Raw genomic sequence first — 18,539 nt, 5'->3', positions numbered from 1 at the left:
CAGAAATCAAAGAATCTCCTGCTTACTCAATTCCATTTTTGCTTCTATTATCACAGAACTTGACCACAAAGCAAGGTGGGCACCTTGCGGGCTGCCAAAAATGCACTGCAAGTTTAAGGGTCTCCAGGGAACATCGCTGGGATCAATTCCCCAGCTTCACCACAATATAGTTCTAATCTGGTACTACACAAGAAGTCATCACAAATCCCTTATCTGACCTGAAAGTGTTTTTCCATATTTTTGCTATAAAAGGTCTAAAATATTTGCTTTCTCCAAAGGAAGTGTTTCTTTTGGTAAATGAAATAACGGGCATTGGGGGAGTGGAGAAGGGGGAAGATTCGTTACCACTCAGAAGCATCTCTTCTGATAAAAACTGAGAAATAAAATGGTACCTGCAATGTAGATGTCTTGAGGATCAGACAGAAGTGAAATGAAGGAAAAATCCATCAACAGTTTCCCTTGCCTTGGAAGAAAGAAAAAGCTTGCCTGTGCTTCAGAGCTCCTGGAGCAAGGTATGAAACTGCCACGGACTGCACAAAATTCATTTTGTAATGACAACTCAGCATACCTAATAACAAACTACTTTAATAACCAGATCAAAGACTGGCCAAATAATTACCATGCTCTCTGACAAGAGAAAACCCCAAGCCCTGTGGCTGGTACCACAATTAGCACCACCTGCTTCAGTCCTTTGGTGAAGGTACAAGAGAAGAGATGAGGCAGGCTGCACCGATGCTCCAGCCAACAAGGACACAGTCACGTTTGCAAGTCAGTCTCCCCTTTTAGCATCAAGAAACACCAGCCCTTTCCACTGGAACACAATAGTATTTTCTAAGCTTTATGAACAAATGCATTCGAGTCCTGCAGGGACCATGATATCATCACACCAGCCATTACATTTCACCCAAGCACTGGCTGCGTAAAGCCCAGGAACTAAAGCCCTACAATTACAGCTTCATTTGGGTTCTGGCTAAAGCACCTGAGCACGCAGGCTTGATTTGACGAGCATCAGGAGACAGTAAATCCTCTGTGGTACTCATATTCAGAAACACGTGCTTTGTATCTAAGTCTGAATGTGTTGGTTTTAGCTTCCAGCTAGGATTTACATTATAACTTTTCCTTTTGTTTCCAAAGTTTTCTCCCACAAAATTATCCCAGTGCATAAGTACCAAATCACTTCATCTTTTTTTCCACAAATTCAGTAGATTAAGAGCTCTTAAACATCTCACTTTCCCCAGCTCTCAAATCATTTGCCTAGCTCTTTTCCAAATTGACTTTGTTTTTTAAAAGGGCTGTCAACAAATAAAGACGACCAAACCCACAGAGCTCGGTGGGAGAGCACAGGGCCCTCCTGCACACACAACCCAGCGTCACTGCAGCCTCTGCTTTGCCAGCCTGGGACGTGGGGAGCTCATTCAGTTACTGTCCTGTCCCCTTCACCAAGGCATATTTCTGCAGCAGAGTCACAAGTGCCATAGGTGCCCCTTGGATGTAGAGCTACAACCGCATCAAAGCGCATTTTATGTCCATGGCCTGGGTTTGCCAAGCCTTCCAGACTGCGTGGCATTACTTCTTTGCTCACCACTGCGCCCTTCCCAGCCAAAGCGTGAGCTGTACAAAAGCTTTATCAGCAGTAATTTTATCTTGACTTTAGGTTGCTGATGAGACGATGGAATAACAACGTGCCAAACTCCACAAAGCCCAGCTAGCAACCTCTCTTATTTCATAAGGGTTCCCTGATGATGACTTTTTTTAATGTATCAGCCAATTCTTAATCCACTTGGTACGTGCGCTTGATGCTGTAAAAATGCTAATTGCTTTCTTCAGCTTCAAGTCCAGCACTTCCAAAAAACTATCTAAATGTATTTCACCTACCTTTGTCAACCAAATCTTAAAAGAACGGGACAGGTTCTGTTTGACAGTTGGCTTCCATTTATGAAGTGTCCACCAAAACCCACATTTGTTTAAGGAACCACAACTGGAACAGTTTATTAGTGCTTTCTTCTCCTCTACAGGGAAACTCTCAGGAAAACAGAGCAACCAGTCAAGCAGTGCTGGTTGAGTCAATTGGGAAGCCCAATCTATCTAGGTAGAAAGGCAAGAGCTGCTTTTCCCCGTGCTTTGCAAGAAGAGAAGCAGAAAACCAGATAAAAGCATCAATCAGTGCAGGGCACTCGGAGCAGAGAATTTGGGAATCCCACGAGATAATCATCACTCAATACCATCTCTCCAGAAGCACAGCCATTAACTGGTAATTGCTTCAAGAACACTCAAAACCGAAAGGTAAATAAAGTCTTCATGTTTCCCTAATGTTGGGCTGTTCTCTGCTCATTTATCCAGCAAATCCAGCTCTTAGTTTAAGTCATAACAATCTATAAACAGACCGTGATTCTTCCCCAAGTTTCTCCACCGTTTAGCTCTGATGAATAACTTGCACAGGCAAAGCCAAGCTGCTACGGACAGCAACGAGTTGCTCCGAGCCTGGACTACCAGTGCCACTCAATTCATCACCCAGCCCAGATGCTTTCATTTCTGTCCCAAACCGGACGATGAAAGGCGTAGATAAATTACAAGTCCTCCCAACTTGCTCGCCAGTTGCCCACCAAGCAGCTATAAACGTTCGACAAGTCCCTTTGGTGAGTAATCGAAAGAGAATTTGCAAATGGCCGTGCGAGCGCTTCAGACGTGGATTCTCTTGTGAATATTTACTCGCGCAAGTATGCAGCGTGATGTTGCTTTCCCACAAGTGTTCCTGCCAACGCAATTTTGCTCATCTGAAGCGGTTGGGGAATAAACAAAGAAGCGTGGTCAAAAAATACCGGCAAAGCAGATCAGCGAATTATAGATGGAAAAAAGTTCACGGAGAATGGTCCTGACCGTGTGATGAGAAGTGGCTCGGTGCCTACGCGCCGTGTTACTTGCCCAGCTCTTCTGATTTCCCTCTGCACAGGAAGAGCACAAATTTGACTCCCTTTCTTCTCCCCTCTACGCTTTTACAGCCAAACACGCGTTTTCCAAGTGGAAATGGTTAAATGTAACATATAGTAGTAAAAACCAATAAGAAGACATATGAAAACTATCACATAAATGGGTGAAGCACTTCGTGCAATTTAATTGTGTAGCCAGAACTCAGCAGTGCCTTGGTCTCTGCGGTCACCAGGGAATACCATAACTCTAAAGTGATGAAAAGAGTTTGACAATCAGTTTGACAAAAATGTATTGCAGTATTTCAGGCACTTCAAAAAGTGGGGGATGTCTCAGGTCATGCTTGGGGCTTTCCTCCTGCCACGCTGCATCTGCAACAAGCTGCAGCTGGAAGTCAGCGCAAGCCCTCTTCACAGGCACAGTACTGAAGGTTGTGAGAGCGCAACTGAGATCAGCAGGGCCCTTTATCCAGCCCTAATCTCATGCTCCTCAAAAATGTGTATTATTAATAATATAAGGGCTCCATCTAAGACATTTCACAAGACCTCCTTGTACCATCCAGTTCACCCAGAACACCACAATATCCAGTCCCTATTTCCATGAGTCCCATCAACTCTCTGGTTCCCATATGCAGAAGCATCTTGGGGCAATTTAAAGATCTGGGACCTTTCTAAAGTGGTATTAAACGTGAAGAAACATCAGAAAAATCTTGCAACCTAAAGCACTTGTGATGAAAGAAAAGGAGCACCTGGTGCAGGTGTTCAGGAGAAGAATTCACAGTGGACAGAATCAGTGCATTGAATCAATATTCCTGCCCAGAAAGAGACAAAGAAAAATCTGTATTTTTCAGAATATAAAATAAAAACCTCTTAAATCATTAAAAACTTTCAACAGAATAGCTTTTGAGCACACTTATTAAGAAGCACAGGCAGTTTTTTGTTTGCTTTTCTTTAAAGCAGCCATGAGCCTTACTCTGTCCTATAAAGGAACAGCTATTAAGTTCTGCATTGATATTGATCATTCAGCTTTCTTCTGTCCTCCAAACATAACAAATTTGTCCTAACAAATAGAATGCTTGGAAGAAAAATCTGAAGCTTTTAAAAAGACTTGAACGTGGAAGTTTCATAAGCAAGCTTCTTCAGCAGCTGGTTCCTTTATGTCAGCATCAAGCCCGCCAGATAAATTCTTGATAGCACAAACCCTAGCAGCAACCACACATTCCATTCACCCCACAGAAATTTGTAAAAACCTTCATGAAAGACTATTTTATTATTATTTTGTTTTAATCACTTCAGCACTAAAAAAAAAAATAAATAAATCAGAAACAGTAAAAGTGTTTAAGCAAACACGTGAAGCTTCAGGGACAGGGTTGGGGTTTCCATTAACAGCATCCTCCAGAAGCACAAGTGGCTTTGCAACCAACCCATTTCCTTTGAGCAGAGAGAACAGGGTTTGAAACTCCAGAGCAACTACAAGCCAGGTAAGCTGCTCATCTGTTGGAGATCAGAAGGTTTTTTCTTGCCCCTGCAGCGTGCAGACAAGCAACAGCTGGCCAAGGCACACTCAACCCATGCTGCTCACCCAAGGCCACCTTGAGTCATCTCATCCACAAGTTTCCAAACATCAGACGCATCATGTCTCAACACCCAAAGGCTCACACGACAGCAAAAATTTTATCTATTTCCTTAAAATTAAAGGATAAATCCCAAGCCACTGGGACAGCAGAGAAATCCAGAGCACAGCTATCGATTTAACCCAGAACCTCCGTCAGAAGGCAAAGTGAAGTACCCCTCCGTTTATTTATTTATTGTAAATCTCAGGATTTGTAGCAACTGACTCATGATTTCTAAGTGTGCGGGGCTGGCGGAGCCGCAAATCCTTTTGACTCATAACCTCAGTGGGGGAATCCCCAACTGGCCTTCCCTCCCGCCCTGCAGGGCTGATGCAGAGGCAGCTTTTACCAGGTTTATAAACACGTCTGGGAGAGAACGTGCCTCCCCATTCATTATGGCCATCGGAGACTGCTCTGAAACGTATCTATGGCAAACAGAAAGCTATTGCACAATAAACAACGCCGAGTGTCCCGCTCTAATACGGCCAGCGTTTTGAAATCGTACAAAGAATGCTGAAAAGATAAATATTTATGGGGTTTGATGAACTGCAGCACTGCGCTAATGAAATCAAGACTTAAATGTGCTTCGACCGTCCTCTGCCCAAAAGGAGAGAGACCTCACTGTAAATATTACTATTCAAAAGGAACAATTTATAGGCTGCCTCAATAGCAGAGAGAGATCAAAGGCAGATAGGGGAACCTTTTAATGGAGCTGCAGCAGGAATTGGTGGAACAGCCACACTGACCCCTTCCTCCTCCTCACCGGTACCCTGCTACCAGCACCGACCTGCAGAGGAGCACCTGGGCTGTTCTGACCCCAACATCACACTCATTTCAACTCCATCTCCCCGACCACAGGAGTCGAGCCAAGGAAGTTCTCCTGCATTTGGCGACGGGGGATCGATTCCTTCCTGAATATGCGATGGTTCAAATCCATGGGATTGCAGCAACGCCTGGTTTTCAGTCTCAGGTTAAGGACGGGGCGGCCGGTAGCACTGGGAATTTGGTCTCACCAAGGCACCGAAAGGGCTTTGGGATTCTGCAGCACAAGAGTTACAACCGCAGAGCAGCACCGAGGCACAGCTCGTTTCCAGCGAGCCCTTACTGCGAATTCACGGGCTGGACTCTTTTGCAGACATCCTGCTTTTCCCACCCTATAAAAAGCTCTTCCAGAAATTCCATATAAACGCCTTTCACATTGCATTATATTCCCCCAGCAAAAACAGCCGGATAAGAAATGCCTGCCTACGAGCGTTATGATCATGCTTTTAACACGTCTGAACTTCAAAGAGACCAAACAGCAAAAAGCTGCTCATCCCAGCAAATATTTGCTCCGGCTCCTACCTCCAAGTGTCTTTCAGGTGTCTGATAATCGAGTTATGCCATGAAAAATGTGCAAATTAAAGGATTCCCCAACCGTTCTTAGGTGGCTGATAAGCTTCTTAACCACTGACCTTCTAAACCCCCGAAATGATCAGCAAGTGAGATTAAAAAAAAAGAAACAACATATGGTAGCACACCCGAACGCAACGGTCTTAAAAGGAAATAAAAGCTCTCTGTAGACTCCACATCCTCTAACTCCATTCTGCGAACAGATAAAAGCCACATTGTAGTCCAGTCTCCACCTAAACAGCGAAAGCAAAATCTAGGTCAGCGTCCTCTCCTAGGAACTGATATATTAATCAGTGGCGCTTCCAAAGGGGTTTTTGACTAATGCAGTGTTTTATATAGGAACTGGCAGCCACCACCTTTTGCAACTCAATACTCTCTCAAAGACTCCGAGAGCCAAGAGTTACACTCGGAAAGCACTTTTAAGCTGGTTGGAAAAACAAGGCTGGTTTCGCCTTTATTCAAAGGAAAAAAAGAAAAGAAAAAAAAGACGAAGAGAGAAGGAAGAAAGATTACGCCATGGGTTGGTAACGGCAGCTCCAACGCAGATTTCCCTACCCTGCTCTTCCAAAGGGAGAGGTGACCTTTGGAGGTCCTCGAGGTCCTGCAGCGAGCAGCAGCAGACCCAGGAGCACAGCCACCAGCCCAGGACCTGCACCGTAAGCTGCAACCGTCCTGAGTGCGATGGGAACTGTGCAAAACGGGAACCAGCCACGGGAAGCTTGCTGGGGCACTAGATTTAAGCAGGACCATCTCTGCTGGCTGGAAACTCAGTTTCTCATCCCAGCTTTTCAGGACTAGGACTCAGGACATGGTTCCTCTTGGCTGCAATGAAGGAACTTCAATTTTCCTGCCCAAACAGTCCACAGAGACGTCTATTAGTTTTAACATTATTTGGTGGAAAAGAATCCGAGGTCCAGCGTGAGCCATTCGCTGCCTCCAGAGAGGCAGGGGGAGGCAAAGTGGTGGGAGGGGAGCCTTTGCTATCCAAAAAGAGAATGTTTTGTCTCCATTCCATTCAAAAGAGCAAAAAAATTAAAAACTCATTCTGAAGCCTTGTTTTCATTCCTCCGTGAAATGAAACCACATTTCAAACCCCTGCATTTGTCCAGAGCAGGAGTTTGCTCGCTGGCCATTGATAACTTCCACTCCATCATCAGCTCGTGCTGCTGTGAGCCAGGGCACCAAGGTTTGTCCCCAGCACGTTGGAAGCCACCACAAGGGAGAAAAAGCAGGGACAGCCCGGCCCTCTAGTCAAAAGCACAGATTCTCTTATCCATCATCTCTGAGCCTTCCACACCCCAAAACCTTTTGGTCTTAGAGGATGCAGGTTTTGACCCTGGCTGAGCTCCTGCATGCGCTGCAGCAACAGCAGCTGCATGATTTAGGGCAGAGAAATGCAAGAAACTGAGGGTCAAAGGAAGCAGGTTGACATTGCCACCCAAAATGAGCAACACTACAGCATCTGGGCAGGCAGATTTGGTGCCAAGTTCTGCATTCCCAGGCTGGGCAGGACGTGCCATCTGTGCCTCCATTTTCACTCCTGTTTATGCAGTGGAAGCAACGTTCAGGGTTTTCCTTGTTGAGCACTTGCCTTGCCACATGCCACAGAGCAGCTAAATCATGGTGCCTTCAGGGCAACAGGAGCCATCAGGGCTCTGCTAAAACCCAGCTCCTGTTGGTGAGGAACCCTCCTGGGACACCTGCACGGTGCTGAGAGGGGACACCAGGAAAGAGCTGCAGGCATGAGCTAAGTCCTGCATGTCCGATTGCAGCCATTTAAGGAATAAAAATAAAAATATATGATCCAATTGGTTGCACTGTGTCTCCACACATGCCTGATATTGCTCCTGCTAACCAACACAGGTGCTGCTTTCTAGAGCTGCAGCTTCAGCCACAGGAGATGCAGTAGGGGGAGGACAAGACTGGGGGGCCAGCCCATGGGGACGTATTCTTTCTCAGGCAAGCATCCTTCCTGCCCCATTTTATTTTTAGGGCATTAGAGGAGGAGTTTCTTGCCACACCAGGCTACACTACGGAACATATCCAACACCCAAATAGCCACAGCCACTTCTGACCTGCTATCACCCACGTGCATGGGCAGGAAAAAAGCCCTGATGGGGAACGTGCCTACCAAAAGCAGCAATGAAGCAGTTGCACCCAGCTTCCCGTCCTGGATTTTGCAAAGGGTTTTATTTTGTTTTTCTACTTGCATCAGTTTTATGTCCACGGTGCTGGTTTTATTACATGCATCTCCCTCACTCTTCTGACCCGGTATCTCTTCCAGAGATTGCAATCTCACTGTATGAGCTATTTATCTAAAAAAAACAAATAAGGAACATTTTCAGGCTGTGCCATTGCTTGGGAAAGATGTACTTTAAGTTAACAGCTTGAATTAATAAGCCAGTAAAACTTCAGATGACCTTCTTTGTTGTTCTTGGCACTAGAGGAAACATCAAGTCTTGCCTTTTCCTTTTCTTTGTTGTGAGCATGGCAGAAGACAGGTGAGCAGAGAGCTGCTTGCAGCATCATGTTCCATTTCAGTTGTGATCTCTAACAAAGAGAAGAAAAACCCCTCTCCTTCCCTAAAAAGGCTGCTCTCAGAGACAGGCTTTTACTGAACGATCAGCAGTATAATTATATTTTAACTAGGGTGCCCACAAAGGATCAGGGTACAAACCATCCACCGCATCCTTTGCCACAAAAGAGACTTAGCATAGAGCATCAGGGACAACCGAGGCACTATCAAAGTCACATTTCAACAGGCTCCCAGTATTTTCTCCCAGCACAAGCTTTTTTTTTTTTTTTTTTTTAATAATTTATTTTTCTCCTCCTCCTCTTGGTCAGCTCTCTGCAGACCCTGCCACTGGCTTGTGTAGGAACTCACAGACAAGCAAGGCTTTGGGATTTGGCTATTTTTCCACCTTCCTTTTATTATGTGCTGGAAACGCTCACTTTCAAACAGAAAGGACACTGATAACAGTGCTTAATCCTCCCTATCTGGGAAGGAACACGCCAATTCTTATCCTTAGTTAGGCCACAAAGGTTAAGGCATCTGTTTAGGACGTTTATGTGCACAGCCTGAGGAGATTTACTGTTTATTTTTCTATACATGTTTGGTGGCAGAGCTCTCCACTTATTGCAGCTGCAATGAGACGACACTGCTGGGTAAAGGAAAGCAAGAGACTTTTAGACAAAAGCAAGGCAAACATCACAACCTACTCCAAAGAACATTAAATCCGAGGAAGTCTTCTCTCAAACAATTTCCAAGGGGTTTGGAGCAGCCCCAGAAGCTGCTTTTCATCCGCAGCTCACAACGATTTTACTAGAGAGAACAAAAAGCCTTTTTGTTCCCATTTTCCAGATGTGGAGAGCGAGGAAGAGAGAAAGCTGATGCAGAGCAGATCGCAGTTACAAAAAAAAAAAAAATAAAAAATAAAATACAGCAATGCAGAGGGGAGACAAACAAAACTCATCCTTTTCACAAGGAGCAGCAAGGGCTTGCACTTGTTTCATTATTGCAACATCGAGAAGTCAATTTTCAGTGGGAGAAGGTTGCTGCTCTCTCCATGTGAGAGCAGAGCAGCAGAAGGTACCAAATAATCACGTAATTATTTAAAACTGCAAGGTGCAATTGTCCTCAATCGAGTGTACAGGAGTGCAAGGAGAGGGACAGAAGAGGCTAATAATAACATCTAGCAATAATAATAAAAAAAAGACCCTCAATACAGCCACCTGCCAGCATTTGGAAGCTATAAGAGGCTTGTAAGCAACCCCACGCAGACGTACCTTTCGATGACACCGAGGAGCACTACACCAAGAGGGACGAGGTGTTGGGAGAAACAGAAAGGAAAACAGAGAGCTACGTTGCTACCAGGGAATAGCCCTCTGAAACCACGGCAGTTTCTACACTCTGAGATTTCACAGACCCAGGGCTGAGGGGCTGGCACCAAACATCGCTCAAACAAGAGGGGAAGGAGCAGGATGAGCTTCCCACCCGAGGCAGCCGCGATCCCTCCTAGCCCGGAGCGTGCAGCACAGTAGCACCACTGAACCGAGAGGGAGTTAACCCAAACCACAGCTCAGCCTCCCACCCACACACACGCACACCAGGAAATCACAAACCATTAGCATCAAATTGAGGCGGTTTCGGGACACCGAGGGGAAAGACACCTCACTGACCTGCCGGGCTCACGCTGCAGCTCCAGAAGCCAAGGAGAGAGCTGGAAGGTGCCCAAAGCTCCAGCCAGGTCCCCAAAAAGATGGCAAACTTCTCAAGGTCAGCACTAATCCAAGCACAGCACCTTGCAACCCCAAATCCTGGGCACCAGGAGAGACCTTTGCAGCCTCCTAGGAGGAGGGAATTCACTGCACATCATCCCAGTCCCTCACTAGTCCTGGCGAGCTATGAAATGAGAAATAAAGAGGCAGCTCCAGCAGCTTCTGCCCTATTAAAGCCACCTGGCAGGGGGGAGGGCAGCCAGCACTCATCTCCAGCCTGGTGCCAGGTGGGGAAGCTGGGCTGGGCTCTCCCCGTTTATCTCTTTCAGCTGCCCCTGTTTGCCCACCTGGGAGCTCCGGGCCACCTCTGCACACCAAGGGCAGTGCCAGGGTGAGGGCTGCTCTCATGCCTATGGGTGCCTCTGCCTAGAGTCACACCAGGAGCTGGTTTTCAGCCCTGCTCCCCGTCTATCCATAATATGGATGTTGTCCTCCCCAGCACATCTGCTCTGGGAGCCCAAGCAACGTCAGAGCAGCTCCTGCAGCCCCTCACACGCAGCACAAGCAAGGTGCTCTTGCAAATGCTTCTGCAGGCCTTGGCTAAGAGGAGCAGGGGTCTTCATCACGCGCTGCAAGGAGCTACCCCAGCCCTTCCAGAGCACGCATGGGAGGCTATGCATCCATACACGGACCCCAACAACGACCAGGATGCAAGAAGCTCAGACCTATGCTTGGCTTATCAGTTGTGGGCCAGCAATTCTGTGAGCAAACACATGATATGGACCCTGAAATGTGCTGAGCAACTGCCTGCAGCTGTGCTAAATCCTCCCCTTCCTCCTTCAGTCCATCCCTGTGCTAAAAGTGAGGCTGGACACACACCAGTGCCCGTCCACCCCACAACACTTTTCCTATTGCACCCCACGGAGCTGGGCTCCCCCCAGCCAGGCGTCAGCTCCCCTTGCCCAGCTCAAGTTTTTGATATTTTTTGTTTTTCTCCAAGTAGTAATTAAAACAAACAAAAACCTGATCATTAGTGGGTGAAGAGCTGCATCTGAAGCATTTCCCAGCAGGGGCAGGCGGGTGCTTTCGGACAAGCCCCACTGCCCACCTCCCAGACCAGCAGCTCCTGAAACTGCCTGGGTTTATCCCCCAGGCAGAGCACGGCCACGTGCTGTAAAGCTGCCTGATGCGGCCCCTCCAGCAGCTGTAACCACGCGTGCCCACCTGCACCTCGGTGCAAACTGCTCTGCTTCAACGAGCAATTTTGCTGCTCATCACTTGTAAAATCCCTTACGACCAGCAGCTGTGAGCGTGTGCTGCAGCTGAAGCGTGTCCTTCTCTGCCAAGCTACCCCATGGGGAACAGGCATGTTTCTCCTCTGCCTTCTTCCACCCAGGTTTCTTCATTTTTGTTCATTTTTTGCCTGTTTCTGTGTCCTCAGGAGAGAACGGGAGAGTGCTGCTCATTGAACAGGACTGCGAGGCTGAAGCTCAGGCCATGACAGCATGGGATGGAAGTTATCAAACACAGCTGCCTTAATCCTCTCCCAAAGGCAGCCTTGGAGTTTCTCAGAGCCTCCCTGAAATCCAGGAGGTGCCCTCACCAACGACCTACGGAGTTTGGGAGCAGCACCAGAGCCAGGAATGCTGCTTGGAGGAGTCCCTGCGGCTCCAACCGGGCTCCCTCTGCCTCATGGGTGCTCCCGATCCTCTCCTGTCCAAGCTTCCCCCTTTCACAGCCTCCTTTTTCTTTCTTCCCCGACTTTTTGTCCGTTCCTTCCTTCTTCCAAAGGCGGCCCTTGATGCCACCAGTCCCCTTGCTGCGCTCACAGGTCCCTCACCCCTTGCTGCTACCCAGGACCTGCTCCCGCAGCTCCCTGCTCCCTGATAATTCATCAAGTCCCTGAATCACACCAGTACCAGGATGCTTGACTGAAATCCCAACCTTTGCTAACAGAGACAGCCTCTGTAGCTGGGTCCTTACTTTTGAAACGTGCTTTCTTGTGACCCAGAGCAGGGCCAGGCCATCCAAACACCTCCCTGTGGGCACTCTGCATGGCCCCGTTTGGCTTTAATGCCTAATCCCATTGCGAGAAACCTTTGTTATGCTCTGCTTTTCCCAAACCTCGCACGTTTTGCTGACTTTGACGAGTTCGTGGACGTGCAGAAACTGCAGAAGGACCCTGAGCAATCAGGCAGGAAAGTTTCTGGCAGGCAGGGACCCGCAGCTCTTCTCCAGCCTGGCATTTGCAGGCTGACTTCTGGGATGTAGTTCCTATGGAGAAACCTTTCACCGCGCGGTAACGGTGTCAATTCTGCTTCTGGAAAAGCAAAAAAAGGTTCAGAATTGCCAAGATTCCTCGTTCCCCAGCAAAATACGGCCAAGAGAAAGCCAGCTGTGACACCCCTACAAATATGCTCTATATGAATGCTGGAGGGTTGTATGGAAACTGGATAGCACACCTCTGGTATTTGCAGCGTATGCATTTTTTTCCGAGACCGAAGCCCATTTCAGGGGGTTATAAATCAGCCATAATAAAAATTATTTCTCAGCACAAAGCACTGCCCAGCAGTAAATTAAAAAACTTGTCTTTTAAAAATCATTTCGGGTCGTGCTTCCACAGGTTCCCCTCCTGAAGTTTTGTCCCCCACCTGCCTGGTGCTGCAGAGCGGGACCACGCTCCCGATTTCGAATGAAATCTTCCCAAAAATGGGCTCAGATTCAACTGCCTGGGCTTGACCCCCGGGAAAACAGCAAAGGGAATGCCTGCCCTTGGCAGGTCAGCTGTAATCACGCTGCTAAACCCTGCAGAGTGTTTGCATACCACCGAGATAGGTGTGCTGAGTAAATACTTAGGAAGAGCTATCTCTGCAAGCATTAATTGAATTTCCCAATCATTCCAGGCTCAGCCGTGGTGGAGAGCAGATTTTCAAAAACGCCCGGGGGATCTGGGAGCACAAACTACTGCGGGTTGGCAGAATCTGCATTTCTCACCCTGTTGGTGCCTTCAAATGACAGTTTTAGGAATCGGCACGGCTTTTTGTCCTCCTTTTCCCTGCTCAGAGATAGCAACCGGGGTCCCCAGCCACCTTTCTTGTGAAGAAGAGGCCAGTTTTGCAGTCCTGTAGGGGGGTTTGTAACACAGGGCCTCTTTCTGCTTACAGTTATATGAATTTCTAGGTTGCACGTCAGGCCATCCATTACATCTCCCATGCAGAGGGGAATCTTTGGGGCTACGCTTTTCTTCTATGTGTTTTTTAAAAATTGTGCTTTTATGAGGATAAACCAACACTCAGCCCTGTTAACTGTCGGAGAGGATTTCCTTCTCCATTCTCCTTCTGCCCACGTAGGCAGCGTTTTTGCGATGTCAATAGCCAGAGCTTGCAATCCCAACCCGCTCCTGCCTCAGAAAGCAGCAGACGCAGGCTGCTGCGGGGTGAGTGCTGAAACAACCTCTAAATACAGATATAAATTCCATGGGAGAGAGGACACTGAACGGGGACAGGGGTGGTGGCCCAGAGCACGATGACAGCGAAGCAGCTGAGCTGCAAATGAAGGGACCCTGCTGAGGCTGCGGGCATGGTGCAAGGTCTCACAGCAAAAAACGAAGCAGAAACCTTGCACAAAGTGTGCAAAATGCCATATAACATAAATAAATACATAAATAAATAAATAAGAGGAGACAGACAACAACCACAGCTGCACACCAAGCCATCCATCCACTAACAGGGGACCCCGGCCAGCCTGGCAAGCACTAGCTAACAATATTTTCCCTGTCCAGCTTTGCACGTGAGCCACGCCAGCCCTAAATCAGTGCATTCCAATTAAATTCCAATTAAAAGCCACCTAAAATAAGGAACTGCCATCCGCTTGATGGAAAGTGATAACAGGAGAGCTGCTGGGGCCAGGAGCCTGCAGGATGCTGCTCAGTCACCCTAAAGCGAGACGACGGCTGGAAGGATGGATGCTTCCAAAATCAGCCGTGCACATGCCAGGCAGGTCCCCAGGCACGGCGCACTGGGAATTATTAAAAGTGCAGCCCTTGGCAGTCATCAGCAACGGGCAATTTTAAGCCAGAAACACCAGGAATCCGCGAACGCACCTACTTCATGAACCACAAGGACCTGCAAATTCCTCCTTTTCGTTTGGGCTTCCCATCACCATTTGTCTGCCCCGACATCGTTTTCTCTGTTCCTTGCTTTCCTTTCATGGCACACGACAACTTTGTCCTCGGCTTTGTCACATTCTTCCCACCTCTCCAAAAATAGTCCGATTTTTTCTGCTTTACATTTATTTTTAGCCATTTCAGTCCTGTCATCAAAGCAGAGGCAGCAAACATTTTAAAAGATGTTTATCTTGATTTAGGGGCCCAACTCTGACCTCACATAGCATGGAATAAACTGGGAGTAAACTGCCTGAAGTCCAAGAGGTATTGAATGTGTGTAAAAGCAGCACCGTTCTTCCCAGCAGGAAATGTTGCCATAAATTGTCCCGGTTTCAGTCTTAACCTTACCGAGAAGGAGCTAAGCCCATCACATGCCTGGAAGCCGATTTGGTTTTGTAAAATCTGGCAAATCCGATGGAAATGCCATTTGCAGTCAACCAGCTAGCTCTGATTGTCTATTAGGAAAATCAGTGGGCATGGTTAAAAAATACAACGTGCTCCGCAGTACAGCATCGTTTGCAGAAAATGCTTCAGACACGTGAAATATATCACAACGCTTGTGTTTCTGGTAGCTGAGCAGCTTTATCTTACAGGGCGAGTGCCACACATGTGTGCTAATTGCTTGACAAGACGAATTCAATCTCTTCCAAGCAAATAGCAGGGAGTTTGCAGCATCCAACCCCCCCCCTGAAGTGGCCAGGAGGGACGGAAGGGAGCACACCTGAGCTTTGTGTCTGCTCCTTTGCCTCTCGCCCATCAGCAAGAAGAGCAAACACTCATTTTCAACACGCTGCCTCTTCCTCGTCGTGAGCTCCGAGGAATTTCCAAAGCGCCCCGGCTCCGCGAAGAGGGAAAGGAAAGGATGTGCTGCAGGCTCAGCCGCCGAGGAACTATCCGGACTGAGCAAGCAGCTGGTCCGAGAGGCACGAGACCACACGAGGCTGAGCAGAAGGAAATGACAGCACTAGGAGCTGTCATTTCTGCAGCTCGCGGGACCACACTCCACAGCATATGTGCGGGGTGCTGCCCTGCGCGAGGCACCCATCTGCAGCGCTATCGGCACCAGATGTGCAGCGCAGGCAGCTCGTAGGCTCGCCCTCAGTTCAACAGCAGCAGCAGCTAGCACCTGAGGTGGGGTGGATTCGTGTGCGGAGCAAACATCTGCCAGCCTGCCAACGGGGGAGCCAAGAAGCAGCGGGGGAAAGGTTGAAATTCAAATAAAACTCAATCGCCAGCAAATGGGAAAGGTCAGACGGTGCCACTGCAGCGCTGTGTTTCATTTAGTTTTGGACGCGGTGCAAGGCGGTCTTTAAGGCAGGAACGTAATGCTGGTGTCATCGGATTTTTCTTACACCACACTTTTGCAACTGGCAGTGGAAATCGGGCCGGTCCAGGTCCCCTGCACAGGGAGCTGGTGCGTGGCGAGGCTGCTCGGCACATCCCCTCACAGGGCTGCACAGCACAGGCACGTTCTGCAGGCAGCTCCGGAGCAAGCCACATTTCTAAATAAATACAAACCTCTGAACAACAGAGGTTGGGAAAGCAGCTCCCGGAGAGCTACGCTCCTCATTTGGCTGCAGGAGCTGGGGAGCCCAGGAGAGGATGCTGCTGTTAACCCCCAAATCTCTGCCCTGCCCGTCCTCACCTCTGCAGCTGCAGGGACCCCCACCTTCAGGGACCCCCACCAAAGCCCAGGCATTTCTCAGCTCGCACAGTCAGCAACTTTGGGGCTCTCGGAACTTTTAAGCAGTGCCCTAAGCTTCAGAGCCTTTTTTTTCTAGGGGAAAACAGGCAAATTTGCCTTTTCCCAGGGATTTCTGGTCCAAAAAGAAGCAGTCCCAGCACCTGCCTGAGGGGTCTTGCAAGGGTTTCCCTCGAATGAGCTGCAGAAAAAAATGAAAGGAAAGAACAAGAAGAGAAAACAGAGCTGGAGAAGGAGGAAAAAAGCCATTTTCAGTCCCCAGCCCGGGGGAATTTCACAAGGCTCAGTCTGCACCAAAGCTCTGCCACATCTACAGCCCAGCGCCTTGCCCCAGCCCTCCAGCCCATCACCAGTTTTAACAGCCTGGGCAAGCCCCACAGACACCCAGGATACTCTGCCCTGTTCCCTGCTGCTTTTCAGCTGAAATCCACTTTGCAGCATTATAAAATTCCCACACGGGTCCAGCCTTCCCACCCGGTGGCACGACGGAGCGCTGCTGCCCGTGGCCGTCAGCAGTGGCAGCAAGCAGATAAGGGGCGTGCTTGAGATGCAGGAGGCTTGGCGGGGTGCAGGGGGGGCAGTAATTGATGTGGATTTCTTCCAGCTCTGGAGTTTGCAAAGGTGAGAAAGCAGAACAAACAAACAAGCAGCAAAGAAAGGATCTCTGCGATCTTGGAATAAAATTAAGCCGGGGAAGATTTCAAAACTTCGGTGCTTGCATCACCCCTTTCTCATCTGCCCTTGAACAAAGACAGATAGTGCAACACCTCTGAAATAAGAAAAAATATTTAAAGTGTGATATAAGTGCTGCTAGCGTGGGGCAGTAGCACAAGATGTTTTATCTCGCTCACCAGGACCGAGGGCTCATTAATCATGCTGCACTATTCTGCGCACCGTATCTTATCTGCGGCGTGCTCCCTGTGCTCTCTGTTACAGGACATTTGTGAGCAGGAGTGACAGCACTAAAATATCGATTAATATGATTATATATTGAGGTTCGTCACTGAAATTGGTTTATTACTTACAACGATGTGAACACAGGCACTGCTCTGCCCCAGGAGGCAGCCACCTCCTGGGTGGGATCTGTCTGCGGAAGAGCATTTAGGATACGGAACAGAAAATCCTGCAACAAGGAGTAATTTAAGCCCGTAAGGGAGGTGGAGTACACGGGCACAAGCAGGAATTAAGACAGAAGAGCACAACATCCCTTCTCTCTTGGGACAACGCTTACAGATCTTTGGAGAGCATGACTGGTAGAAGACCCTAATTCTTCATCAGAGGCAGAAGAAATGTCATTTGCATGCTTTATGGCTCCCAACCATCTATTATTGTGCTTTACGTTTGTTTTTTTTTTTCCTAACTGAATCTCTCAGCAGGTGTTTCCATTCTCCAACACGTTAACTGTTGTGTGTGCTTATGATTCTTAGTAGTCTACGGAAGGAGAAAACCCAAATTCCTATCTCCCATCCAAAAACACATCAACAAATCGTCCAGAACAGGGCTTCTGATCCAGCAGGAGAAGTCCAGCTGACATCAACCTCGTGTGACACAAAGCCTGAAAGGAAGGAGCCAGCCAACCTCGTTACTCCTGGCGCATAGACACGGCCACAAAAGGAGAGAAGGGGTGGCAATGAGCTGAACGGGGCTGAGGATCAGTCTGGGGGGGCTTTGGCAGGGAGGCGACACGAGTTCTGCCAAATTCTTGAGCACGGCTCTGGGAGGAGTTGAAGCTTTTTGCACCTGCACTGTGGAGAGCCGCCTGCTGCACCCACGGGTGCTGCACCCACGCCAGTCGCCACCGCTCCTATGGCACGGCAGAGCTCTCCGTGGATGACCCAGAGCATTTGAATAATGCAAACCAGGGGTTTGTGGGCAGAGAAACGGCGTGTTGGTGAAGTAATGACCTTCGAAGAGGTGGAGACTTATGAGTTATGAACCTATCACTGCTCCCCCCGCCGCCTCGCTCATGTATACACTTACGCAATGATTTATTTGCATCCTGCACGAAAACAAATGGATGTTTTACATATTTATATCATAAGATAAACCGATATTTAAACTGATCAAAGACAGCGGCAGATCTGGAGGCGATTACAGCAAGTGTTTTCTTAACTGAGGTCACGCTGCACTTGGTGCGGGCGAGGCTGCGGATCTGCTGAGCACATGTGAGCGCGCGAGGAAGGTCAGCAGATAGAGGCGCGCACGGAGCCCCGGCTTTCCAAGAGCGCTGACAGTTCAAGCAAAACTGAACCTGGCTCCCCGCGTCAGGCCTCGGTAATTACAACAGTGGTCAAGGGGATGAATACCGTACTGCTTGCAAAATTAAAAATTGAGTCCTTATGGAGCTTAAAGCCCTTCGTCTCCAACGGGTGGCAGATCTGTCCAGCGGTTTTGGAGATCTCTCGGGGGATGCGCGGATTACTGGAGCCCCGGGACTATGATTTCATCAGTTCTCATCCCTCAGCTGAGCTGCGGTAACGGGCTGGACACGTCCTCTTGAGCTGCTGGAAGTGGAAAGAAACACC

This window comes from Aythya marila (genome assembly GCF_965140915.1).
Source record: "Aythya marila genome assembly, chromosome: 12".
In the NCBI taxonomy this organism is placed as follows: Eukaryota; Metazoa; Chordata; class Aves; order Anseriformes; family Anatidae; genus Aythya; species Aythya marila.
Note: the sequence above shows the minus strand (reverse complement) of the source record.